Genomic DNA, 25131 nt, shown 5'->3' with positions numbered 1-25131 from the left:
AGTTAGGAATGATCCCCTCTCCTGCTATGGAGTTAAAAAACCTCGGGGTCTGGCTGGACCCGTCACTTAGTTTTATTTGCCATACTAAGAAGGTGGCTGCGTCTTGCTTTGGCATTATTAGGAGCATCAGGCCGGTGCTTAAATTTTTTGATGCCAGCACTAGACAGCTCGTGGTCCAGGCATCGGTACTATCCAGGATAGACTATGCCAGTGCTCTGCTTGCAGGCACAAACAAGGCTGAACTCTTGCGGTTACAACGAGTGCAGAACGCCGCCGCAAGAGCGATAGTTGGGCTGCCCAAACGTTGCTCAGTGTCCGGAACACTGCAAACACTCCATTGGTTGCCTGTTGCGCGGCGGATCGAGTTTAAGGTGCTTTGCCTGGCCTTTAAAATTTTGAAAGGCCTGGCTCCACCTATTCTCATGAATCTCCTGACTCGATACATCCCCGCTCGCTCTTTGAGATCGATGGGCCAGAATTTAGCTGTTGTTCCCCATTTTCGGTTGAGCAGGACTGGAGGCCGCTCCTTTCGAGTAGTAGCCGCCAAGCTCTGGAACTCCCTCGCTAATGACATCCGTGCTTTGGAAGTCTTAACCAGGTTCCGATGTGTCATCAAAACGCTCCTTTTTAATAACATTAACTGACTTGGCTGAATTTTGTGATGTTGTGTTCACCTTTCTTGGCGCCAGGATGCCCCTTTGCTGGGGCAGCTGTGCGCGATACAAAAGCCATTAACATAACATAACATAACAACATAACAAACTGAGCAAGGGACCCACGTCTGGGCATACCCTGCCAACAAGGCAAAACCAAAGGGGATGATGGACGGAGTGTTGAACATTGCAAGCACTCACCCCCATTCAACTGACCTGGGTTTAATCCAGCATCATTCTTTAGCTCACTCCGCCACCCCAGTTAAGACATGGCCATATGCAAATCAGTCTGACCCTGTGCCTCATGGGAACACTCCAGCCTGATTTGCCAAGCCATGTCTTCTCTCGACCTGAAACAAGCATCTTGGGACCGGTTTCTGGCTAATCGGCCGCCATCAGCCAGGCTAGCCTGAATCCAGTGGCAAAGTGAGCAAGGGACACACGTCTGGGCATACCCTGCCAACTTAGGGCGAACAAAGCAAAAGCAAAGGGGATAATGGACGGAGTGTTGAACATTGCAAGCACTCACCCCCAGTCAACTGATCTGGGTTTCATCCATCATCATTTTTTAGCTCACTCTGCCACGCCCAGTTCAGACATGGCCATATGAAAATCAGTCTTACCCTGTGCCTCATGGGAACACTCCAGCCCGAACTGCCAAGCCATGTCTTTCCTGGACCGGAAACAAGCATCCTGGGACCGGTTTCTGGCTCATCAGCCGTCATCAGCCAGGCTAGCTTGAATCCAGTGGCAAACTGAGCAAGGGACCCACGTCTGGGCATACCCTGCCAACTTAGGGCGAACAAGGCAAAACCAAAGGGGATGATCGAAGGAGTGTTGAACATTGCAAGCACTCACCCCCATTCAACTGACCTGGGTTTAATCCATCATCATTCTTTTGCTCACTCCGCCACCCCAGTTCAGACATGGCCATATGCAAATCAGTCTGACCCTGTGGCTCATGGGAACAATCCAGCCCGAACTGACAAGCCATGTCTTCCCTAGACTGGAAACAAGCATACTGGGACCGGTTTCTGGCTAATCGGCCGCCATCAGCCAGGCTAGCCTGAATCCAGTGGCAAAGTGAGCAAGGGACACACGTCTGGGCATACCCTGCCAACTTAGGGCGAACAAGGCAAAACCAAAGGGGATGATGGACGGAGTTTTGAACTTTGCAAGCCCTCAATCCCAGGCAACTGATCTGGGTTTAATCCATCATCATTCCTTAGCTCACTCCGCCACACCAGTTCAGACATGGCCATATGCAAATCAGTCTGACCCTGTGCCTCATGGGAACACTCCAGCCTGATTTGCCAAGCCATGTCTTCCCTGGACCTGAAACAAGCATCCTGGGACCGGTTTCTGGCTCATCAGCCGTCATCAGGCAGGCTAGCTTGAATCCAGTGGCAAACTGAGCAAGGAACCCACATCTGGGCATACCCTGCCAACTTAGGGCAAACAAAGCAAAACCAAAGGGGATAATGGAGGGAGTGTTGAACATTGCAAGCACTCACCCCAGTCAACTAATCTGAGTTTAATCCATCATCATTCTTTAGCTCACTCCGCCACCCCAGTTCAGACATGGCCATATGCAAATCAGTCTGACCCTGTGCCTCATGGGAACAGTCCATCCCGAACTGCCAAGCCATGTCTTCCCTGGACTCGAAACAAGTAACCTGGGACTGATTTCAGGCTAATCGGCCGTCACCAGCCAGGCTAGCTTGAATCCAGTGGGAAAGTGAGCAAGAAACCAACATCTGGGCATACCCTGCCAACTTAGGGCAAACAAGGCAAAACCAAAGGGGATGATGGACAGAGTGTTGAACTTTGCAAGCCCTCACCCCCAGTCAACTGATCTGGGTTTAATCATCATCATTCTTTAGCTCACTCCGCCACCCCAGTTCAGACATGGCCATATGCAAATCAGTCTGACCCTGTATCTCATGGGAACACTCCATCCCGAACTGCCAAGCCATGTCTTCCCTGGACTGGAAACAAGTAACCTGGGACTGATTTCAGGCTAATCGGCCGTCACCAGCCAGGCTAGCTTGAATCCAGTGGGAAAGTGAGCAAGAAACCAACGTCTGGGCATACCCTGCCAACTTAGGGCAAACAAGGCAAAACAAAAGGGGATGATGGACGGAGTGTTGAACATTGCAAGCACTCACCCCCCTTCAACTGACCTGGGTTTAATCCATCATCATTCTTTAGCTCACTCCGCCACCCCAGTTCAGACATGGCCATATGCAAATCAGTCTGACCCTGTGCCTCATGGGAACACTCCAGCCTGATTTGCCAAGCCATGTCTTCCCTCGACCTGAAACAAGCATCCTGGGACTGGTTTCTGGCTAATCGGCCGACATCAGCCAGGCTAGCCTGAATCCAGTGGCAAAGTGAGCAAGGGACACACGTCTTAGCATACCCTGCCAACTTAGGGCGAACAAAGCAAAAGCAAAGGGGATGATGGACGGAGTGTTGAACATTGCAAGCACTCACCCCCAGTCAACTGATCTGGGTTTCATCCATCATCATTTTTTAGCTCACTCTGCCACGCCCAGTTCAGACATGGCCATATGCAAATCAGTCTTACCCTGTGCCTCATGGGAACATTCCAGCCCGAACTGCCAAGCGATGTCTTCCCTGGACCGAAAACAAGCATCCTGGGACCGGTTTCTGGCTCATCAGCCGTCATCAGCCAGGCTAGCTTGAATCCACTGGCAAACTGAGCAAGGGACCCACGTCTGGGCATACCCTGCCAACTTAGGGCGAACAAGGCAAAACCAAAGGGGATGATGGACGGAGTGTTGAACATTGCAAGCACTCACCCCAGTCAACTGATCTGGGTTTCATCCATCATCACTTTTTAGCTCACTCTGCCACGCCCAGTTCAGACAAGGCCATATGCAAATCAGTCTTACCCTGTGCCTCATGGGAACAGTCCAGCCCGAACTGCCAAGCGATGTCTTCCCTGGACCGGCAACAAGCATTCTGGGACCGGTTTCTGGCTCATCAGCCGTCATCAGCCAGGCTAGCTTGAATTCAGTGGCAAAGTGAGCAAGGGACCCACGTCTGGGCATAGCCTGCCAACTTAGGGCAAACAAAGCAAAACCAAAGGGGATGATGGACGGAGTGTTGAACATTGCAAGCACTCACCCCAGTCAACTAATTTGAGTTTAATCCATCATCATTCTTTAGCTCACACCGCCACCCCAGTCCAGACATGGCCATATGCAAATCAGTCTGACCCTGTGCCTCATGGGAACAGTCCATCCCGAACTGTCAAGCCATGTCTTCCCTGGACTGGAAACAAGTAACCTGGGACTGATTTCAGGCTAATCGGCCGTCACCAGCCAGGCTAGCTTGAATCCAGTGGGAAAGTGAGCAAGAAACCAACGTCTGGGCATACCCTGCCAACTTAGGGCAAACAAGGCAAAACCAAAGGGGATGATGGACAGAGTGTTGAACTTTGCAAGCCCTCACCCCCAGTCAACTGATATGGGTTTAATCATCATCATTCTTTAGCTCACTCCGCCACCCCAGTTCAGACATGGCCATATGCAAATCAGTCTGACCCTGTGCCTCATGGGAACAGTCCATCCCGAACTGCCCATCCATGTCTTCCCTGGACTGGAAACAAGTATCCTGGGACTGGTTTCAGGCTAATCGGCCGTCACCAGCCAGGCTAGCTTGAATCCAGTGGGAAAGTATGCAAGGGACCCACGTCTGGGCATGACCTGCCAACTTAGGGCAAACAAGGCAAAACCAGAGGGGATGATGGACAGAGTGTTGAACTTTGCAAGCCCTCACCCCCAGTCAACTGATCTGGGTTTAATCATCATCATTCTTTAGCTCACTCCGCCACCCCAGTTCAGACATGGCCATATGCAAATCAGTCTGACCCTGTGCCTCATGGGAACACTCCAGCCTGAATTGCCAAGCCATGTCTTCCCTGGACCTGAAATAAGCATCCTGGGACCGGTTTCTGGCTCATCAGCTGTCATCTGCCAGGCTAGCTTGAATTCAGTGGCAAAGTGAGCAAGGGACCCACGTCTGGGCATAGCTTGCCAAATTAGGGCAAACAAAGCAAAACCAAAGGGGATGATGGACGGAGTGTTGAATATTGCAAGCACTCACCCCAGTCAACTAATCTGAGTTTAATCCATCATCATTCTTTAGCTCACTCTGCCACCCCAGTTCAGACATGGCCATATGCAAATCAGTCTGACCCTGTGCCTCATGGGGACAGTTCAGCCAGAACTGCCAAGCGATGTCTTCCCTGGACAGGAAACAAGTAACCTGGGACCGGTTTCTGGCTAATCGTCCGTCACCAGCCAGGCTGGCTTGAATCCAGTAGCAAAGTGAGCAAGAAACCCACGTCTGGGCATACCCTGCCAACTTGGGGCAAACAAGGCAAAACCAAAGGGGATGATGGACAGAGTGTTGAACTTTGCAAGCCCTCACCCCAGTCAACTGATCTGGGTTTAATCATCATCATTCTTTAGCTCACTCCGCCACCCCAGTTCAGACATGGCCATATGCAAATCAGTCTTACCCTGTGCCTCATGGGAACAGTCCAGCCCGAACTGCCAAGCCATGGCTTCCCTGGACCGGAAACAAGTAACCTGGGACCGGTTTCTGGCTAATCGGCCATCATCAGCCAGGCTAGCTTGAATTCAGTGGCAAAGTGAGCAAGGGACCCACGTCTGGGCATACCCTGCCAACTTAGGGCAAACTAAGCAAAACCAAAGGGGATGATGGACAGAGTGTTGAACATTCGAAGCACTCACCCCAGTCAACTAATCTGAGTTTAATCCATCATCATTCTTTAGCTCACTCCGCCACCCCAGTTCAGACATGTCCATATGCAAATCATTCTGACCCTGAGCCTCATGGGAACAGTCCAGCCCGAACTACCAAGCCATGTCTTCCCTGGACCGGAAACAAGCAACCTGGGACCGGTTTCTGGCTAATTTGCCATCATCAGCCAGGCTAGCTTGAATTCAGTGGCAAAGTGAGCAAGGGACCCACGTCTGGGCATACCCTGCCAACTTAGGGCGAACAAGGCAAAACCAAAGGGGATGATGGACGGAGTGTTGAACATTGCAAGCACTCACCCCCATTCAACTGACCTGGGTTTTAATCCATCATCATTCTTTAGCTCACTCCGCCACCCCAGTTCAGACAGGGCCATATGCAAATCAGTCTGACCCTGTGCCTCATGGGAACACTCCAGCCTGATTTGCCAAGCCATGTCTTCCCTGGACCTGAAACAAGCATCCTGGGACCGGTTTCTGGCTCATCAGCCGTCATCAGCCAGGCTAGCTTGAATCCAGTGGCAAAGTGAGCAAGAAACCCACGTCTGGGCATACCCTGCCAACTTAGGGCAAACAAGGTAAAACCAAAGAGGATGATGGACAGAGTGTTGAACTTTGCAAGCCCTCACCCCCAGTCAACTGATCTGGGTTTAATCATCATCATTCTTTAGCTCACTCCGCCACCCCAATTCAGACATGGCCATATGCAAATCAGTCTGACCCTGTGCCTCATGGGAAAACTCCAGCCTGATTTGCCAAGCCATGTCTTCCCTGGACCTGAAACAAGCATCCTGGGACCGGTTTCTGGCTCATCAGCCGTCATCAGCCAGACTAGCTTGAATTCAGTGGCAAAGTGAGCAAGGGACCCACGTCTGGGCATACCCTGCCAACTTAGGGCAAACAAAGCAAAACCAAAGGGGATGATGGACAGAGTGTTGAACATTGCAAGCACTCACCCCCAGTCAACTAATTTGAGTTTAATCCATCATCATTCTTTATCTCACTCCGCCACCCCAGTTCAGACATGGCCATATGCGAATCATTCTGACCCTGTGCCTCATGGGAACAGTCCATCCCGAACTGTCAAGCCATGTCTTCCCTGGACTGGAAACAAGTAACCTGGGACTGATTTCAGGCTAAGCGGCCGTCACCAGCCAGGCTAGCTTGAATCCAGTGGGAAAGTGAGCAAGAAACCAACGTCTGGGCATACCCTGCCAACTTAGGGCAAACAAGGCAAAACCATAGGGGATGATGGACAGAGTGTTAAACTTTGCAAGCCCTCACCCCCAGTCAACTGATCTGGGTTTAATCATCATCATTCTTTAGCTCACTCCGCCACCCCAGTTCAGACATGGCCATATGCAAATCAGTCTGACCCTGTGTCTCATGGGAACACTCCAGCCTGAATTGCCAAGCCATGTCTTCCCTGGACCTGAAATAAGCATCCTGGGACCGGTTTCTGGCTCATCAGCTGTCATCAGCCAGGCTACCTTGAATCCAGTGGCAAACTGAGCTAGGGACCCACGTCTGGGCATACCCTGCCAACAAGGCAAAACCAAAGGGGATGATGGACAGAGTGTTGAACTTTGCAAGCCCTCACCCCCATTCAACTGATCTGGGTTTAATCATCATCATTCTTTAGCTCACTCCACCACCCCAGTTCAGACATGGCCATATGCAAATCAGCCTTACCCTGTGCCTCATGGAAACAGTCCAGCCCGAACTGCCAAGCCATGTCTTCCCTGGACCGGAAACAAGCAACCTGGGACCGGTTTCTGGCTAATTGGCCATCATCAGCCAGGCTAGCTTGAATTCAGTGGCAAAGTGAGCAAGGGACCCACGTCTGGGCATACCCTGCCAACTTAGGGCAAACTGAGCAAAACCAAAGGGGATGATGGACAGAGTGTTGAACATTCGAAGCACTCACCCCAGTCAACTTATCTGAGTTTAATCCATCATCATTGTTTATCTCACTCCGCCACCCCAGTTCAGACATGGCCATATGCAAATCATTCTGACCTTGTGCCTCATGGGAACAGTCCAGCCTGAACTGCCAAGCCATGTCTTCCCTGGGCTGGCAACAAACAACCTGGGACCGGTTTCTGGCTAGTCGGCCATCATCAGCCAGGCTAGCTTGAATTCAGTGGCAAAGTGAGCAAGGGACCCACATCTGGGCATACCCTGACAACTTAGGGTGAACAAGGCAAAACCAAAGGGGATGATGGACGGAGTTTTGAACTTTGCAAGCCCTCACCCCCAGTCAACTGATCTGGGTTTAATCCATCATCATTCCTTAGCTCACTCCGCCATCCCTGTTCAGACATGGCTATATGCAAATCAGTCTGACCCTGTGCCTCATGGGAACAGTCCAGCCCGAACTGACAAGCCATGTCTTCCCTAGACTGGAGACAAGCATCCTGGGACCGGTTTCTGGCTAATTGGCCGCCATCAGCCAGGCTAGCCTGAATCCAGTGGCAAAGTGAGCAAGGGACACACGTTTGGGCATACCCTGCCAACTTAGGGCGAACAAAGCAAAAGCAAAGGGGATGATGGACTGAGTGTTGAACATTGCAAGCACTCACCCCCAGTCAACTGATCTGGGTTTCATCCATCATCATTTTTTAGCTCACTCCGCCATGCCCAGTTCAGACATGGCCATATGCAAATCAGTCTTACCCTGTGCCTCATGGGAACACTCCAGCCCGAACTGCCAAGCCATGTCTTCCCTGGACCGGAAACAGGCATCCTGGGACCGGTTTCTGGCTCATCAGCCGTCATCAGCCAGGCTAGCTTGAATCCAGTGGCAAACTGAGCAAGGGACCCACTTCTGGGCATACCCTGCCAACAAGGCAAAACCAAAGGGGATGATGGACGGAGTGTTGAACATTGCAAGCACTCACCCCATTCAACTGACCTGTGTTTAATCCATCATCATTCTTTAGCTCACTCCGCCTCCCCAGTTCAGACATGGCCACATGCAAATCAGTCTGACCCTGTGCCTCATGGGAACACTCCAGCCTGGTTTGCCAAGCCATGTCTTCCCTGGACCTGAAACAAGCATCCTGGGACCGGTTTCTGGCTAATCGGCCGCCATCAGCCAGGCTAGCCTGAATCCAGTGGCAAAGTGAGCAAGGAACACACGTCTGGGCATACCCTGCCAACTTAGGGCGAACAAAGCAAAAGCAAAGGGGATGATGGACGGAGTGTTGAACATTGCAAGCACTCACCCCAGTCAACTGATCTGGGTTTCATCCATCATCATTTTTTAGCTCTCTCTGCCACGCCCAGTTCAGACATGGCCATATGCAAATCAGTCTTACCCTGTGCCTCATGGGAACAGTCCAGCCCGAACTGCCAAGCGATGTCTTCCCTGGACCGGAAACAAGCATCCTGGGAAAAGTTTCTGGCTCATCAGCCGTTATCAGCCAGGCTAGCTTGAATCCAGTGGCAAACTGAGCAAGGGACCCACGTCTGGGCATACCCTGCCAACTTAGGGCGAACAAGGCAAAACCAAAGTTGATGATGGACGGAGTGTTGAACATTGCAAGCACTCAACCCAGTCAACTAATCTGAGTTTAATCCATCATCATTTTTTAGCTCACTCCGCCACGCCCAGTTCAGACATGGCCATATGCAAATCAGTCTTACCCTGTGCCTCATGGGAACACTCCAGCCCGAACTGCCAAGCCATGTCTTCCCTGGACCGGAAACAAGCATTCTGGGACCGGTTTCTGGCTCATCAGCCGTCATCAGCCAGGCTAGCTTGAATTCAGTGGCAAAGTGAGCAAGGGACCCACGTCTGGGCATAGCCTGCCAACTTAGGGCAAACAAAGCAAAACGAAAGGGGATGATGGACGGAGTGTTGAAAATTGCATGCACTCACCCCAGTCAACTAATCTGAGTTTAATCCATCATCATTCTTTAGCTCACTCCGCCACCCCAGTTCAGACATGGCCATATGCAAATCAGTCTGACCCTGTGCCTCATGGGAACAGTCCATCCCGAACTGCCCATCCATGTCTTCCCTGGACTGGAAACAAGTATCCTGGGACTGGTTTCAGGCTAATCGGCCGTCACCAGCCAGGCTAGCTTGAATCCAGTGGGAAAGTATGCAAGGGACCCACGTCTGGGCATGACCTGCCAACTTAGGGCAAACAAGGCAAAACCAGAGGGGATGATGGACAGAGTGTTGAACTTTGCAAGCCCTCACCCCCAGTCAACTGATCTGGGTTTAATCATCATCATTCTTTAGCTCACTCCGCCACCCCAGTTCAGACATGGCCATATGCAAATCAGTCTGACCCTGTGCCTCATGGGAACACTCCAGCCTGAATTGCCAAGCCATGTCTTCCCTGGACCTGAAATAAGCATCCTGGGACCGGTTTCTGGCTCATCAGCTGTCATCTGCCAGGCTAGCTTGAATTCAGTGGCAAAGTGAGCAAGGGACCCACGTCTGGGCATAGCTTGCCAAATTAGGGCAAACAAAGCAAAACCAAAGGGGATGATGGACGGAGTGTTGAATATTGCAAGCACTCACCCCAGTCAACTAATCTGAGTTTAATCCATCATCATTCTTTAGCTCACTCTGCCACCCCAGTTCAGACATGGCCATATGCAAATCAGTCTGACCCTGTGCCTCATGGGGACAGTTCAGCCAGAACTGCCAAGCCATGTCTTCCCTGGACCGGAAAAAAGCAACCTGGGACCGGTTTCCTGCTAATCAGCGATCATCAGCCAGACTAGGTTGAATTCAGTGGCAAAGTGAGCAAGGGACCCACGTCTGGGCATACCCTGCCAACTTAGGGCAAACAAAGCAAAACCAAAGGGGATGATGGACAGAGTGTTGAACATTGCAATCACTCACCTCAGTCAACTAATGTGAGTTCAATCCATCATCATTCTTTAGCTCACTCCGCCACCCCAGTTCAGACATGGCCATATGCAAATCATTCTGACCCTGAGCCTCAAGGGAACAGTCCAGTCCGAACTGCCAAGCCATGTCTTCCCTGGACCGGAAACAAACAACCTGGGACCGGTTTCTGGCTAATCGGCCATCATCAGCCAGGCTAGCTTGAATTCAGTGGCAAAGTGAGCAAGGGACCCACGTCTGGGCATACCCTGCCAACTTAGGGTGAACAAAGCAAAACCAAAGGGGATGATGGACGGAGTGTTGAACATTCGAAGCACTAACCCCAGTCAACTAATCTGAGTTTAATCCATCATAATTCTTAAGCTCACTCCGCCACCCCAGTTCAGACATGTCCATATGCAAATCATTCTGACCCTGAGCCTCATGGGAACAGTCCAGCCCGAACTACCAAGCCATGTCTTCCCTGGACCGGAAACAAGCAACCTGGGACCGGTTTCTGGCTAATTTGCCATCATCAGCCAGGCTAGCTTGAATTCAGTGGCAAAGTGAGCAAGGGACCCACGTCTGGGCATACCCTGCCAACTTAGGGCGAACAAGGCAAAACCAAAGGGGATGATGGACGGAGTGTTGAACATTGCAAGCACTCACCCCCATTCAACTGACCTGGGTTTTAATCCATCATCATTCTTTAGCTCACTCCGCCACCCTAGTTCAGACAGAGCATATGCAAATCAGTCTGACCCTGTGCCTCATGGAAACACTCCAGCCTGATTTGCCAAGCCATGTCTTCCCTGGACCTGAAACAAGCATCCTGGGACCGGTTTCTGGCTCATCAGCCGTCATCAGCCAGGCTAGCTTGAATCCAGTGGCAAAGTGAGCAAGAAACCCACGTCTGGGCATACCCTGCCAACTTAGGGCAAACAAGGCAAAACCAAAGGGGATGATGGACAGAGTGTTGAACTTTGCAAGCCCTCACTCCCAGTCAACTGATCTGGGTTTAATCATCATCATTCTTTAGCTCACTCCGCCACCCCAATTCAGACATGGCCATATGCAAATCAGTCTGACCCTGTGCCTCATGGGAAAACTCCAGCCTGATTTGCCAAGCCATGTCTTCCCTGGACCTGAAACAAGCATCCTGGGACCGGTTTCTGGCTCATCAGCCGTCATCAGCCAGGCTAGCTTGAATTCAGTGGCAAAGTGAGCAAGGGACCCACGTCTGGGCATACCCTGCCAACTCAGGGCAAACAAAGCAAAACCAAAGGGGATGATGGACAGAGTGTTGAACATTGCAAGCACTCACCCCCAGTCAACTAATCTGAGTTTAATCCATCATCATTCTTTATCTCACTCCGCCACCCCAGTTCAGACATGGCCATATGCGAATCATTCTGATCTTGTGCCTCATGGGAACAGTCCAGCCCAAACTGCCAAGCCATGTCTTCCCTGGACCGGACAAAAGCAACCTTGGACCGGTTTCTGGCTAATCAGCCATCATCAGCCACACTAGGTTGAATTCATTGGCAAAGTGAGCAAGGGACCCACGTCTGGGCATACCCTGCCAACTTAGGGCAAACAAAGCAAAACCAAAGGGGATGATGGACAGAGTGTTGAACATTGCAATCACTCACCTCAGTAAACTAATCTGAGTTTAATCCATCATCATTCTTTAGCTCACTCCGCCACCCCAGTACAAACATGGCCATATGCAAATCATTCTGACCCTGAGCCTCATGGGAACAGTCCAGTCTGAACTGCCAAGCCATGTCTTCCCTGGACCGGAAACAAGCAACCTGGGACCGGTTTCTGGCTAATCGGCCATCATCAGCCAGGCTAGCTTGATTTCAGTGGAAAAGTGAGCAAGGGACCCACGTCTGGGCATACCCTGCCAACTTAGGGTGAACAAAGCAAAACCAAAGGGGATGATGGACGGAGTGTTGAACATTGCAAGCACTCACCCAGAGTCAACTGTTCTGGGATTAATCCATCATCATTCTTTAGCTCACTCTGTCACCCCAGTTCAGACAGGGCCATATGCAAATCAGTCTGACCCTGTGCCTCATGGGAACACTCCAGCCTGGACTGCCAAGCCATGTCTTACCTGAACCAGAAACAAGCATCCTAGGACCGTTTTGGCTCATCAGCCGTCATCAGCCAGGCAAGCTTGAATCCAGTGGCAAAGTGAGCAAGGGACCCACGTCTGGGCATACCCTGCCAACTTAGGGCGAACAAGGCAAAACCAAAGGGGATGATGGGCGGAGTGTTGAACATTGCAAGCACTCACCCCCATTCAACTGACCTGGGTTTTAATCCATCATCATTCTTTAGCTCACTCCGTCACCCCAGTTCAGACAGGGCCATATGCAAATCAGTCTGACCCTGTGCCTCATGGGAACACTCCAGCCTGATTTGCCAAGCCATGTCTTCCCTGGACCTGAAACAAGCATCCTGTTACCGGTTTCTGGCTCATCAGCTTTCATCAGCCAGGCTAGCTTGAATTCAGTGGCAAAGTGAGCAAGGGACCCACGTCTGGGCATACCCTGCCAACTTAGGGCAAACAAAGCAAAACCAAAGGGGATGATGGACAGAGTGTTGAACATTGCAAGCACTCACCCCCAGTCAACTAATCTGAGTTTAATCCATCATCATTCTTTATCTCACTCCGCCACCCCAGTTCAGACATGGCCATATGCAAATCATTCTGATCTTGTGCCTCATGGGAACAGTCCAGCCCAAACTTCCAAGCCATGTCTTCCCTGGACCAGAAAAAAAGCAACCTGGGACCGGTTTCTGGCTAATCAGCCATCATCAGCCAGGCTAGCTTGATTTCAGTGGCAAAGTGAGCAAGGGACCCACGTCTGAGCATATCCTGCCAACTTAGGGTGAACAAAGCAAAACCAAAGGGGATGATGGACGGAGTGTTAAACATTCGAAGCACTAACCCCAGTCAACTAATCTGAGTTTAATCCATCATAATTCTGAAGCTCACTCCGCCACCCCAGTACAAACATGGCCATATGCAAATCATTCTGACCCTGAGCCTCATGGGAACAGTCCAGTCTGAACAGCCAAGCCATGTCTTCCCTGGACCGGAAACAAGCAACCTGGGACCGGTTTCTGGCTAATCGGCCATCATCAGCCAGGCTAGCTTGAATTCAGTGGCAAAGTGAGCAAGGGACCCACGTCTGGGCATACCCTGCCAACTTAGGGTGAACAAAGCAAAACCAAAGGTGATGATGGACGGAGAGTTGAACATTGCAAGCACTCACCCCCAGTCAACTGTTCTGGGATTAATCCATCATCATTCTTTACCTCATTCCGCCACCCCAGTTCAGACATGGCCATATGCAAATCAGTCTGACCCTGTGCCTCATGGGAACACTCCAGCCTGAACTGCCAAGCCATGTCTTCACTGAACCGGAAACAAGCATCCTAGGACCGTTTTGGCTCATCAGCCGTCATCACCCAGGCAAGCTTGAATCCAGTGGCAAACTGAGTGTGAGAAGTTGGCCTGGTATATGATGCTCACTAGTTAAAGTGATCACCTTGTACCATGCCAAGCAACCCTTATGGTGTGGTTGTAAGTCAACCTTTTCGGACTAGCTGCCCTAGTGGTAGCGTAGGCTAAGCAGTCTTTGAGGCTAAACTCGTGAAGCGTGTTAAGCCAGCTGTTTTACCAAATGCAACCCCCTTTTATACCAATGAAAGGACACCACACAGATATATATTCAAAATATATATGTATTTATTTCTCAAAGTAACCCCTAGTCTCTTTATGAGCACAGGAGCACAAATCGTCAAACAAGATTACAGTAGAATACACAGAAGTTGCACTTTATATGGATAGGCCCTGGTGGCCACTCAAACCATATACTAAAATAGTGGTATAAGTACCACGAACAGAAAAGGGAAAAGGCCTAGGGCCTCTAGAATCGCTGGGCCTACAAGGAGCTAACGTCAGTTAGTGACCAGGAGGTCCACGGGTGGCGTGTGCAGAGCAAATAGTCACACGCGTGCTCCCATAGGTTTCAATGGGTGCGTAAAAAGTACAAAGTTACTGCAAAGAGGATCTTCCGGATGGACTAGGAACTCAAGATTTGGAACACAGGCACTAGAGATGTAATACTACACTTGGGCACAGGTGTGCCAGCTTTACCTCACCCACAGGAAGCGGGTGCATAGGCCTCGAAGTGCGTCGGGTTTCTTCTATCTGTTCCGTGGAGCTTGAAGACAAAGATGCTGCAGGCGGTCGGTCCGGGAGAGATGCAGTGGATCCAAGAGTGGATCGGAGATGTTGAAGACCTGTAAGCAGAGGGGACAGTGTTCACAGTCACTAGCCAGTGACCGGCGTGGCACCAGGTGGGTACCAGGCAATGTCGGGTGCAAACAGGGAGAAAGGTGTAGCTTGTCTCTGCAGCCACGTGGTCCCTGGAGGTCGACGACGTCCAGGAGTCGAGTCACGAGCTGTCCCACGCAGGCTCTCGCTGTCGGCGGTGTCGGCGACTTGATCGAAGCAAACAAGCCTTGGCAAAAACAATTGTTGTAGGAAAAGGAAATAAGCTGATGGTTCTGACCAGCAAGGTCAGAAGGACTGCTCCTTTGGAGGGGAGCAAGGGCCAGTCTGGAGCAACCAGACCAGTGGTGTATTTCTTGAAGTTCGTCGCCAAGATGGCTACTAGCCAGCGGGCCAGCAACCGGTTAGGCGCGTCGAGTGGCAAAATGCAGAAGGGCCCCACGCAGATCGTGGAGATGCTGGAGGGCTCACCTTTGGTGCAGATGCTGCTCGGGTGTTGGGCTTCTCAGATCCCAAAGCACAACTTGGAGGAAGCCTCGGTTGTTGCACTTGTCAGCTTGTCGTAGTCGTTCCAAGATGGCCGGCTCCACGTGTCTCGGTGCCTCCACGGGTCTCCTCTTTTCAGGGACTGTGGATCGGGCGGTGAGAGGTCTGGAGGTCCAGGTCTTGTCAGTCTCTGGGCTCGGGCTCCGGCGGGAGGCGGCGGCAAAGCAGACGTTGATTCGCTGGATGGTGCTTGCGTTAGCAAGGTGGTCACTCCCTGACCACAGGGGAGATTGGCTTCAGTCCTCTGTGCAGCAGAGCGTCGAAGTTCCCGTCTTCTTCTTAGTATTAAGTTGATTCCAGGATGTCTGAAGTCTTAGGACACAGCTCCTACCTTTAAGCGGATTCTAGGGGCCGGACTACCTGCTAGGTCCCTCCCTATGGGTGGGACCAGGAAGGGGGGTGGTTACACCCCCAATCCTTTGTCCAGCTCGCCCCAGGCCCGGGACTGGTGTGCCCCAGGACCGGTTTGAACTGGCATATGCACCGAGGCTCCTTGTGAGCCACAGGCATGTCTGGTTTCTTTCAAGCCCTACCTGACCAATACACAAAATCCTGTCTGGGGTGGTGCACGCACCTCCCCTGGCAGGAAACCCTTTGTCCACACCTCCCAAGCTGGAAGGACTCCCAGCAGCAGGAGGGCAGACTTGTGTCTGTGGTGGCAGCATCCATTTTGTGGAGCTGAGGCTATGTCTGATTTTACCCGGGTTTCAGGTACTGTACATGTCGTGTCCCTCTAGAAGGGTGGAATGCTAACCCCGTCGCCAGAATTGGCGAGGGGTTAGTATTCCAATTCGTATGACACCTTACTCGACATGTTTTGATAAAGCCAAACCAAAGATAGCATTTAACCGCGAGGTTCATAATGCACTTTAGATTATATGGTATGACGATATCTGGAAACAGTAGAAGGAAGTTGTTCCGACCACTGCAGACAGGCTGAGCTCATGCCAGAGCACCATCTCACATGGAACCAAGCACTCTGCCTTCAGGATTGTTAAGGCCTGCCATAGGAGTGACTTATAGGTTACCAGGTGTCCCATTTAAGGTTAGGTATAGATATACTACACCTAAGTAAGAGGTGATTACACCAACTTACCCCAGCTGAGTGATCAGCCAGTTGTGTCAAATTGTTAGGCCAAGCCTGGGGTGGCATAATACATGCTTCAGCCCCTGGCAGGCCTTGGGTACATCAATGCCCTGGGTACCTAGTGTACACTGGTACAGGGGCTGACAGGGTGATCCACTTCCAATTGGTTATGCACCTAGGGTGCATAGTTTTAATTTAGTAGAGAGAACAGCAGGCTGGGGGTCTGATTGGCAGGCCCACAGCCTCAATATGTCAAAAACCAGTGAAGCAAAAAGCAAACATTTGGGGTGACCATAGGATAGCAGACCCTACTCTCCTACACAACCCCCCCCCAAACGCTGGGACATTAAACTAGCCTTGACCAGTCTCGTCTTCATGTCCTAAGTGGAAGTACCTGGAGAGACCATCTGCATTCCCATGGTCAGTACCTGGCCGGTGCTCCACTGTAAAGTCCATCCCCTGTAGGGAAATGGACCACCTAAGCAGTTTGGGGTTTTCACCCTTCATCTGATTTAGCCACAAGAGGGGCTTATGGTCGGTCTGAATCTTGAAGTGAGTGCCAAACAAGTATGGCCTCAGCTTCTTCAGGGCCCACACCACAGCAAAGGCCTCCCTCTCAATAGCTGACCAATTCTTCTCTCTGGGGGTCAACCTTCTGCTAATAAAAGCAATGGGTTGGTCTTGACCATCTACATTAAGTTGTGACAGCACAGCTCCCACACCCAACTCAGAAGCATCTGTTTGGACAATAAACTCTTTGGAGTAGTCAGGACTTTTCAGGATAGGTGCAGAGCACATGGCCTCCTTCAGGTCATCAAATGCCTTTTGACAGCTTACTGTCCACTGAACCTTTTTGGGCATCTTCTTGGATGTCAGATCATTAAGAGGAGTCACAATGGACCCATAGTTCTTAACAAACTTCCTGTAGTACCCAGTCAAGCCCAAGAAAGCTCGAACTTGAGTCTGGGTGGTTGGAGGGGACCAGTCCTTGATGGATTGTATCTTACTCTCCAGTGGTTGAACTTGGCCTCCACCTACAAGGTGGCCCAAATATACAACCTTACTCTGCCCTATCTGGCACTTTGTAGCCTTGATAGTGAGGCCTGCCCTTTGCAGAGCCTCAAGAGCCTTCTTCAGGTGGATCAGGTGATCCTCCCAGGTGGAGCTAAAGACAGCAATGTCATCCAGATATGCTGCACAAAAGTCATCCAACCCAGTAAGGACTTGGTTCACCAGCCTTTGGAAGGTGGCAGGTGCATTCTTCAGACCAAAGGGCATCACCACAAACTGGTAGTGCCCACCTGGGGTTGAGAATGCTGTTTTGGCCTTAGACTCCTCAGCTAATCTGATTTGCCAATAGCCAGCTGTTAAGTCAAATGTGCTCAAAAACTGTGCAGAAGCTAGTTTGTCTATGAGCTCATCTGCCCTTGGAATAGGGTGTGCATCTGTCCTGGTGACAGCATTGAGTCCTCTGTAATCCACACAGAACCTCATCTCTCTCTTGCCATCCTTGGTGTGAGGTTTGGGGACCAGAACCACTGGGCTAGCCCAGGGGCTCTCTGAGGGTTCAATGACACCTAATTCCAGCATTTTATGTACCTCAGCCTTTATACAGTCCCTGACGTGGTCAGGGTGTCTGTAAAGCTTGTTATTTACAGGCAGACTGTCACCAGTGTCCACCACATGGGTACACCAGTCAGTTTGACTAGGTATCAAGGAAAACATATGTGAAAATGATTGTAGAACCTGTCTACATTCAGTCTGCTGATGGGCAGTGAGGTTGCCTCCAAGGGTCACTCCTTCAACTGAGCCATCTTCAGGGTTCTGAGACAACAGGTCTGGGAGAGGGTCACTCTCTTCCTCCTGTCCCTCATCTGTAGCCATGAGCAAGCCCATGTTTGCCCTGTCAACATATGCTTTAAGCCTGTTAACATGGAGTACCCTGTGGGGACTCCTGGGAGTTCCTAGGTCGACCAAGTAGGTGACTTCTCCCTTCTTTTCCAGGATTGTATGGGGTCCAGACCATTTGTCTTGGAGTGCTGCTGGGGCCACTGGCTCCAACACCCATACCTTCTGTCCTGGCTGAAACTCAACCAAGACAGCCTTTTGGTCATGCCAAGCTTTCTGTAAGGCCTGGCTTGCCTCAAGGTTTTTGAATGCCTTCTCCATATACTCAGCCATCCTGGAGCGGAGACCAAGTACATAGTCCACTATGTCTAGCTTAGGCTTTTTGAGAGGTAACTCCCATCCTTCCTTCACCAAACACAGTGGGCCTCTCACAGGGTGCCCAAACAACAATTCAAAGGGGCTGTAGCCAACTCCTTTTTGTGGGACCTCTCTGTAAGCAAACAGAAGGCAGGGTAGAAGGATGTCCCATCTTCGCCTGAGCTTTTCAGGTAATCCTTTGATCATACCCTTTAGGGTCTTGTTGAATCTCTCAACAAGCCCATTGCATTGTGGGTGATAAGGGGTGGTGAACTTGTAGTTGACACCACATTCCTTCCACATAGCGGTCAAGTATCCTGACATAAAGTTGGTACCTCTGTCAGATACTACCTCCTTAGGAAACCCCACTCTGGAGAATACTCCTAGCAGGGCCCTGGCCACAACAGGAGCTGTAGTGGTCCTAAGGGGAATTGCCTCTGGATACCTGGTGGCATGATCCACTACCACCAGTATAAATCTGTGCCCAGATGCAGTGGGAGGATCCATGGGACCCACTATGTCTATTCCCACTCTTTCAAAGGGGACCCCCACCACAGGTAGTGGTATTAGGGGGGCCTTTGTTGTGCCACCTGATTTGCCACTGGCTTGGCAGGTAACACAGGAGCGACAAAACTCCTTTGTATCTTCATTCATGTGAGGCCAGTGAAAGTGAGGGACAAGTCTGTCCCAAGTCTTGTTCTGGCCTAAGTGTCCTGCTAAAGGAATGTCATGGGCCAAGGTAAGAAGGAAGCCCCTAAATTGCAGAGGTATAACCAACCTCCTGGTAGCACCAGGCTTGGGGTCTCTAGCCTCTGAATAAAGGAGCCCTTCATCCCAATACACTTTATGGGTACCTTGAGCATTCCCAGCAGCCTCAGCAGCAGCCAGCTGTCTGAGGGGTTCAAGAGAGGGACAGGATAACTGAGCCTGCCTCAAGTCAGCCCTTGAAGGTCCCCCTGTCCCCAGAAACTCAACCTGATCAGGTTCAAGCTCTTCAGGGACAGTTCCTTCAGGGTCCTCTAGATCAGCTTCCTGGGAAGGCTGATCATCACTCTGAGGCAGGGGGGAAGGCACAGCCTTGACCCTCCTGTTCTTCTTCTTGGTAGGTGCTTGGTCCATTGTTCCAGGATCCAAGACCTGAGGTTCAGGGAGGCACTTTTTGGCCTGTGACCTGGTCACAGCAAGGACATGTGATGATATACCTAACATCTCTGCATGAGTCCTGTACTCCACTTCTGACCATAGAGAACTCTCTAGGTCATTGCCCAACAAACATTCTACTGGGAGGTCTGCACTAACCACAACCCTTTTGAGGCCAGTTACCCCTCCCCATGAGAAGTTAACAACTGCCACACTGTGTGAAGTAGTGGCATTGCTGGCATTGGTCACCAGGTAGTTCTCACCTGGTATGTACTGTCCAGGGTCCACAAAGCCTGGTGTCACCATAGTGACACTGGCACATGTGTCCCTGTAGGCTTGAGCCACTTTGTCATTAATTAAAGGAGTCTGTCTGTACTTGCCCAGGTTACTGGGGCTCACAGTCAGGGACAAATCAATGTCCCCATCACAGATCAAGACTGCCTGTGTCAGGGTTCTGTCTAAGTCAGAATCTCCTTCAGTTCCCATAGTGATTCCCACTACACCCTTTGTCTGGGGACCAACACTGCTAACAGTAGTACTGGGAGCAGGTGCCTTAGGGGCAACAGTGTTGGGGGCTCCACCCTTTTTGCAATCACTAGTCCAGTGAGTTGTATTTTTGCAATGATTGCACCAGGGTTTCTTCTGACCTTCTTTCTTCTTTTTGGACTGTTGTTGGGACCCACCCTCCTTAGCAGTAGTTTGGGGCCCTGTTGAAGACTTCTGGTCTTTAGATTTCTGATCTCCACCCTTTTGGTCTGTTTTCTTCTGATCACCCCCTTGGCCCTGGTTCTGGTTCTTTTGCTTAACCCTGGTTCTGACCCATTTGTCTGCCTTCTTTCCCAATTCTTGGGGAGAGGTCAGATCAGAGTCAACCAAGTGTTGATGCAGTTGCTGGTTTTGACAGTTATTTAAAATCTGTTCCCTCATCATCAAATTATACAATCCTGTAAAATCAGATACCTTACTTCCCAGCAACCAACCCTCCAAAGCCTTAGTGGCACATTCAACATATTCAGACCAGTCCTGAGTCTGTGTCTTTTGGGTGTCTCTGAACATTAACCTGTACTGTTCAGTGGTTAAGCCTAACCCATCTACCAGAACACTCTTCAGGACTCTGTAGTTTCTGACATCCTCTTCTCTAACAGTGAGGAGCCTGTCTCTGCCGCTTCCTTCAAAGGAGAGCCAGAGGATTGCTGCCCACTGGTCTTCAGGAACCTGCTGTACTTTGCAGGCTCTCTCAAGAGCAGTTATCCATTTGTGGATGTCATCCCCACTTTTGTAGGGGGGCACAACCTTAGACAGGTTCCTATTATCAAAGACCCTATCTTTGTCCTTAGGGACAATGCTGCCACCAGTGGGTATAGACCCACTCTCTCTAGGTTGCCTAGCCTTGTTCAGTTTTTCTTCCATCAGGGCTACTTCTAGCTCCTGCTTCCTGATCCTCAGCTGGGCTTCCTGCATTCTGGCCTCATGTTCCCTCCTCTGAGGGGCGGTCATCCTTTTCCTGGAGTGACCTTGAGAGCCTCTAGAGCCATGAGAAGCATTGGAGTCACCTGAGCGATTCCTTTGCCTCCCAAGCCCTGTGTTAAGTCCACTGAGGAGATCCAATGGGGTAAACCCACTGTCAATCCCCAATAGCCTTAGTTTAGCTGGGCCAAGTATAACACTTGGCACTGGGCTAGTTCTCCCTTCATCATCACTACTTTCTGTATCCTCACCACTTTCCTCCCCTGTAGTATGATTCTCATCTAAGGGATGGCTATTGGAACTGGGTACCTCTGTAGCATCTTCAGAAGGGGGGCCTCCTGTTCCTGACCCTAAGGGGGCTAACTGGGAAGCTTTCTTGAGTTCTCTCTGATTCTCATCATTCTGTAAGAGTTCTCTGAGCTCAGCAGAGGTAGGGTTCTTGGGCTGTTTAAGGCCTCTAAGAGTTGCCAAATGCCTGAGCTCATTCTGATTAAGGGTAGCAAAGCTGGATGGTGCCCTCTGGGGGTCACTCTCAACAGAGATGGGTACAGTGGACCCCTCTGCCCCGGCCATTGCTCTTAAGTGTGGGTGGATGTGTTGCAATCTACCTACACTTGGGTTTGCCTACTAAACCTATCTAGTAGTTGTAGTCACGGTGTGCTACTCCCTTTGCTCTACAACAACTAAGTTCAGTAGAACTTATGTATATCTAATCTTGTTTTATATGTACCTACAGGTACCTATGTGATCTTTCAATTGGTAACCAAGAGATTACAATGGTAAAACACAGCAAGCTCAAATCCAACCGCTGCTCAACAATGTGAGAAGTTGGCCTGGTATATGATGCTCACTAGTTAAAGTGATCACCTTGTACCATGCCAAGCAACCCTTATGGTGTGGTTGTAAGTCAACCTTTTCGGGCTAGCTGCCCTAGTGGTAGCGTAGGCTAAGCAGTCTTTGAGGCTAAACTCGTGAAGCGTGTTAAGCCAGCTGTTTTACCAAATGCAACCCCCTTTTATACCAATGAAAGGACACCACACAGATATATATTCAAAATATATATGTATTTATTTCTCAAAGTAACCCCTAGTCTCTTTATGAGCACAGGAGCACAAATCGTCAAACAAGATTACAGTAGAATACACAGAAGTTGCACTTTATATGGATAGGCCCTGGTGGCCACTCAAACCATATACTAAAATAGTGGTATAAGTACCACGAACAGAAAAGGGAAAAGGCCTAGGGCCTCTAGAATCGCTGGGCCTACAAGGAGCTAACGTCAGTTAGTGACCAGGAGGTCCACGGGTGGCGTGTGCAGAGCAAATAGTCACACGCGTGCTCCCATAGGTTTCAATGGGTGCATAAAAAGTACAAAGTTACTGCAAAGAGGATCTTCCGGATGGACTAGGAACTCAAGATTTGGAACACAGGCACTAGAGATGTAATACTACACTTGGGCACAGGTGTGCCAGCTTTACCTCACCCACAGGAAGCGGGTGCATAGGCCTCGAAGTGCGTCGGGTTTCTTCTATCTGTTCCGAGGAGCTTGAAGACAAAGATGCTGCAGGCGGCCGGTCCGGGAGAGATGCAGTGGATCCAAGAGTGGATCGGAGATGTTGAAGACCTGTAAGCAGAGGGGACAGTGTTCACAGTCACTAGCCAGTGACCGGCGTGGCACCAGGTGGGTACCAGGCAATGTCGGGTGCAAACAGGGAGAAAGGTGTAGCTTGTCTCTGCAGCCACGTGGTCCCTGGAGGTCGACGACGTCCAGGAGTCAAGTCACGAGCTGTCCCACGCAGGCTCTCGCTGTCGGCGGTGTCGGCGACTTGATCGAAGCAAACAAGCCTTGGCAAAAACAATTGTTGTAGGAAAAGGAAATAAGCTGATGGTTCTGACCAGCAAGGTCAGAAGGACTGCTCCTTTGGAGGGGAGCAAGGGCCAGTCTGGAGCAACCAGACCAGTGGTGTATTTCTTGAAGTTCGTCGCCAAGATGGCTACTAGCCAGCGGGCCAGCAACCGGTTAGGCGCGTCGAGTGGCAAAATGCAGAAGGGCCCCACGCAGATCGTGGAGATGCTGGAGGGCTCACCTTTGGTGCAGATGCTGCTCGGGTGTTGGGCTTCTCAGATCCCAAAGCACAACTTGGAGGAAGCCTTGGTTGTTGCACTTGTCAGCTTGTCGTAGTCGTTCCAAGATGGCCGGCTCCACGTTTCTCGGTGCCTCCACGGGTCTCCTCTTTTCAGGGACTGTGAATCGGGCGGTGAGAGGTCTGGAGGTCCAGGTCTTGTCAGTCTCTGGGCTCGGGCTCCGGCGGGAGGCGGCGGCAAAGCAGACGTTGATTCGCTGGATGGTGCTTGCGTTAGCAAGGTGGTCACTCCCTGACCACAGGGGAGATTGGCTTCAGTCCTCTGTGCAGCAGAGCGTCGAAGTTCCCGTCTTCTTCTTAGTATTAAGTTGATTCCAGGATGTCTGAAGTCTTAGGACACAGCTCCTACCTTTAAGCGGATTCTAGGGGCCGGACTACCTGCTAGGTCCCTCCCTATGGGTGGGACCAGGAAGGGGGGTGGTTACACCCCCAATCCTTTGTCCAGCTCGCCCCAGGCCCGGGACTGGTGTGCCCCAGGACCGGTTTGAACTGGCATATGCACCGAGGCTCCTTGTGAGCCACAGGCATGTCTGGTTTCTTTCAAGCCCTACCTGACCAATACACAAAATCCTGTCTGGGGTGGTGCACGCACCTCTCCTGGCAGGAAACCCTTTGTCCACACCTCCCAAGCTGGAAGGACTCCCAGCAGCAGGAGGGCAGACTTGTGTCTGTGGTGGCAGCATCCATTTTGTGGAGCTGAGGCTATGTCTGATTTTACCCGGGTTTCAGGTACTGTACATGTCGTGTCCCTCTAGAAGGGTGGAATGCTAACCCCGTCGCCAGAATTGGCGAGGGGTTAGTATTCCAATTCGTATGACACCTTACTCAACATGTTTTGATAAAGCCAAACCAAAGATAGCATTTAACCGAGAGGTTCATAATGCACTTTAGAGTATATGGTATGACGATATCTGGAAACAGTAGAAGGAAGTTGTTCCGACCACTGCAGACAGGCTCAGCTCATGCCAGAGCACCATCTCACATGGAACCAAGCACTCTGCCTTCAGGATTGTTAAGGCCTGCCATAGGAGTGACTTATAGGTTACCAGGTGTCCCATTTAAGGTTAGGTATAGATATACTACACCTAAGTAGGAGGTGATTACACCAACTTACCCCAGCTGAGTGATCAGCCAGTTGTGTCAAATTGTTAGGCCAAGCCTGGGGTGGCATAATACATGCTTCAGCCCCTGGCAGGCCTTGGGTACACCAATGCCCTGGGTACCTAGTGTACACTGGTACAGGGGCTGACAGGGTGATCCACTTCCAATTGGTTATGCACCTAGGGTGCATAGTTTTAATTTAGTAGAGAGAACAGCAGGCTGGGGGTCTGATTGGCAGGCCCACAGCCTCAATATGTCAAAAACCAGTGAAGCAAAAAGCAAAAATTTGGGGTGACCATAGGATAGCAGACCCTACTCTCCTACACTGAGCAAGGGACCCACGTCTGGGCATACCCTGCCAACTTAGGGCGAACAAGGCAAAACCAAAGGGGATGATGGACGGAGTGTTGAACATTGCAAGCACTCACCCCCATTCAACTGACCTGGGTTTTAATCCATCATCATTCTTTAGCTCACTCCGCCACCCCAGTTCAGACAGAGCATATGCAAATCAGTCTGACCCTGTGCCTCATGGGAACACTCCAGCCTGATTTGCCAAGCCATGTCTTCCCTGGACCTGAAACAAGCATCCTGGGACCGATTTCTGGCTCATCAGCCGTCATCAGCCAGGCTAGCTTGAATCCAGTGGCAAAGTGAGCAAGAAACCCACGTCTGGGCATACCCTGCCAACTTAGGGCAAACAAGGCAAAACCAAAGGGGATGATGGACAGAGTGGTGAACTTTGCAAGCCCTCACCCCCAGTCAACTGATCTGGGTTTAATCATCATCATTCTTTAGCTCACTCCGCCA

The sequence above is a fragment of the Triturus cristatus genome, chromosome 1_1 (assembly GCF_964204655.1).
Source record: "Triturus cristatus chromosome 1_1, aTriCri1.1, whole genome shotgun sequence".
NCBI classification, from domain to species: domain Eukaryota; kingdom Metazoa; phylum Chordata; class Amphibia; order Caudata; family Salamandridae; genus Triturus; species Triturus cristatus.
This window is presented reverse-complemented; position numbering follows the sequence as displayed.